The sequence below is a fragment of the Arachis duranensis genome, chromosome 6, assembly GCF_000817695.3.
Source record: "Arachis duranensis cultivar V14167 chromosome 6, aradu.V14167.gnm2.J7QH, whole genome shotgun sequence".
Classification (NCBI taxonomy): domain Eukaryota; kingdom Viridiplantae; phylum Streptophyta; class Magnoliopsida; order Fabales; family Fabaceae; genus Arachis; species Arachis duranensis.
Window position 1 is genome coordinate 59319262 of NC_029777.3, and position 3792 is coordinate 59323053.

At 30.9% G+C, this 3792-nt stretch overlaps 1 pseudogene; it reads right to left on the reverse strand.

Annotated features, from left to right (window-relative positions):
* Window positions 1–2096: 2096 nt before the first annotated feature.
* On the reverse strand, window positions 2097–2843 carry LOC110272997 (uncharacterized; annotated as a pseudogene).
* Window positions 2844–3792: the final 949 nt, after the last annotated feature.

Consider the following 3792-nt stretch of genomic DNA (forward strand, 5'->3'; position numbering starts at 1 on the left):
TGTAAGGAAAATATTGCATATGGTCTCTACTCTTTAGATCTTCCAAAAAGCAAAAGTTTCTTGCTTTTCTGTCTTGGTTTCTTAAGATGTTTTCATTCTTTAGTTGTTCCATTGTCTATTTAGATTTCTAAATTAAAATAGTTGCACCTACTTCCCTAAATTTCTATAATCTCATTTGGACCTGAACTTTTCTTTAGTTATACAAGGTGCTGGAGGAATGCATATGGTTGATCCATTATTTCAGCGAGTACTTGTTAATGAGTGTTGGAGTGGAAATATTCCAGTTATCTTTGATGAGATTTTATAGTCAATGTTTTATTTTTATGCTACTATGATTTATAGTTAATTTAAAATTTAATATTTAGGTTTAAAACGTTGATAAGTATTAGTTAAAAATTATTATAAATATAAAGTAAATATTGATTTTGTAAGTTCTTATGTATTTAATGTATTGAGAAAACTAAAATTTTCTTTGTTTAATTTACTTCCTTTACTAATACTCTTAATTCACTTTTTAGTCAAATGATAGATAACTATACAGCAAATTTGTGAGGAAAAAAATTAAAAACTTTGGGTTATTAGCTAACCTTTATAATTATATACGCACAACTATATTTAAGTTACTAAAAACTTTATTGACAACTATAATTTTCCTATACCAGGAGGGTATGATAAAGCTGATTCATTTTTCCCCACATTCTTTTTATATATTTTTTTATTATTTTTATTTTTCAGTGCTTCTCGATGCAACAAATAATGGATTTTCTAATTTTAAGTTCCAAATTTTATCATGGCTTTTCTATTTTTAAGTTCTAAATTTTATAAATATTTGCTATTTGATTTAACCATTTAGCTTTTAGTGCCAGTATTTTGTGTTTATGGAAAGCCATGTTCCTCAATAGTGTCTTGATATTATATTAATGTGATATGTCCTCTTGTTTTGGTTAGCTCAAGGCTTTCTTGCATGGACATTCTAACTCTGCACATACTTTGGGTTGCATGGCTGCTGTTAAATCAATCCAATGGTTTAAAGATCCTTTGTTTGTTATTATATGCATGCAGGGTTCTGAGAGTAAGGAGCTAGCTGCTACATCCAAACTTGAGGATAATTATTTGTGTCTGCATCTTTTTATATTTGTTAAAGTAGGAAGCAATATTCTTTTAAATGACTATTTTCTAACTCTATTGTGTGTTGTAGTTGTTGCTGTTTGTGACTAAGAAAAATTCAGATGAGTTTTTTCCAATTTTCAGAGAAGCAGCAAAACTTTTCAAGGGGAAGGTATAGTTTCTCACAGGTTCTTACTTAATACTCTGTTATAGCATTCTTCAGATGGAGTCTAGACAGATTTCTATGTTCTTTTTATTTAACAAAATAATTTGTTTTTATCTGCACTAGTCAGAACTAGTTTTAAATTTTACGAATACTCTGTGGGTATATAGGAACTAACACTAATCACCTTGTCCTTATTCATAAAATTATCACAGTTCTTTCTTTTATCATGCATTTTGTTCATTCCCTTGAAAAGAATCTTTGTATTTCTAATGTTCAATTATCTGTTGTAGCAAGCTTCTTTGGCATCACCGGAAAAGGTCCCAAAGTAATGGAACCACCACCCTTTCTTTTGTTTTATCTAAGTATGTGAGAATGAAACTCATCGTATCTTGCATAGGTACTTGCATATATTAAGGTACGCTTCTTTCTACTTGTCAGGGGCTCTGTTCATTTTGGTATCATGTTAATGAATGTGCATGAATGCTATCTTCTATCTTAGTTATGTTTGAAATCTTGGTTGTGGCTGAAAATTCCATGTATGCTTTTTTTCTTAGGCATTTGGTGAAGATTTTCTTCATGACAAGTTAAAACCTTTCCTCAAGTCAGATCCAGTTCCAGAAACTGAGTTATTTTCATTTTCCATAAATGTTCTTTTGGCCTGGTATTTTAGCCACTGATCTAACATGTATGCTAACTTGGCAGAATGATGGTGACGTAAAAATTGTTGTCGGGGATAACTTCGATGACATTGTATTGGATGAGTCAAAGGATGTTCTCCTTGAGGTACAATAATACTTGTTCCATAGCTTGCAAGAGTCATTTTCTACTTTTGTTGGTAAACATAGATCATATTAACAAGTTGTCGTTGTAATATTAGCTTTATGCTCCTTGGTGTGGCCACTGCCAAGCGCTGGAACCAACATACAATAAACTTGCAAAGCATCTTCGTGGTATTGAATCTATTGTAATAGCCAAGATGGATGGTTCAACAAACGAGCATCCCAGGATAAAGGTAACTCGGATTTAAAGTATATGTTGGTATCATATGGTTTGTACTGTTGCAATTATATCAATTAAAACAACCCAACCGATCGTATAGTTTGAATATTGAATTAAGCATTACAATGGAAGCCATTATAACAATCCTTTCAATGGATTCTTGTGTACTGAATGAATTATATTTACTTTGCAGACTGACGGATTCCCCACAATTCTCTTCTTCCCAGCAGGAAAAAAGAGTTCTGACCCTGTATGTGAATACGAAATGAGAGCACATATTTATGTCTATTCAGCATTGCTGGATCTGCATGATATTTTTCGTTAAATGATCTTAAATATTTTTCAACTCATCGTGCCTGCAGATCACTGTCGATGTGGACCGTACGGTGGCAGCATTTTATAAGTTCCTGAGGAAACATGCATCAATCCCATTCAAGCTCAAGAAACCAACCTCAACTTCTAAAGCAGGTTCTGGTGTCAAGGATGAACTATGAGGAGTAGAATGGCATTTCTATTTATAGTTACTTAGAGAGATGATAGCATAGTTACACAAATTGCAGGAGGAATGGAAAAGAATGCTAGAGAGGTAACGTGTATTTGGGGTGAGAATTTATTTATTTATTAATTTATAGATTGAAAGAACCTTGAAATCTTAGTATATAATATGTTCACTTAAAGGGGTACAAGAATAAATTGTGCATGTGTTGTAAGGATCTACTTGGATGCACTTATTCTATTTTTCTTTTCTATGCTGCAGTTATAACAATTAAAAACCAAAAAAAATAGTAAACCTTACGTTTCTTGAGAAATGTGTCCCAACAATTTTTTTTATTCCAAAAAATAAAATCCATACCTTGGGACAGCATGATAGCCAACCAACCCAATTAGAACTGCCTCTTGGACCTATTAGCTCAGCCTATTCTGGGCTGTATGTGGCAGCAGTGAAAACTAAATTTAAAAATACATCTATTCTGACAATTCATCAACGGCAATGACCAATTAACGAGCTTATGTATGTTTCCAAAAATATTGAAGTTCTTTTTAATGATTTTAACTAGGGGCACTCTACTATACAGATTGAGTGATATAAAGAGAGAAAATAAATTCCTTTTATATTTATTTTTTATTATTTTATTGTTATTCAAAGTGTGAGTCTTACTTTTTTTAATCTCTCTTTCATCCCATAAAAAGAAAGATCTGTAAACTTACATCTTTACTATATAATTCATCTTTTAACTATTGATCTTAATTGTATGTATTATGATAAATATTAACGGTCAAGATAATTAAAATTAGAGAAAATTTCACTCCCCTCTCCTGTGAGATGCTAAAATGACACTCCCTTTCCCTCTATTTTATAAATGTACATTTTCCTCCCTTTTAACTTTTAAAAAACCTCATTTTTAATCCATTTTAAACTTTTTGTGTTAACTAATGTTAACTTTATCCATTTTTTAAGAAAAAAATTATTTTTTAAAAAAATATTCATTAGCAAAAATTTTATTTTTTATTATTAAATT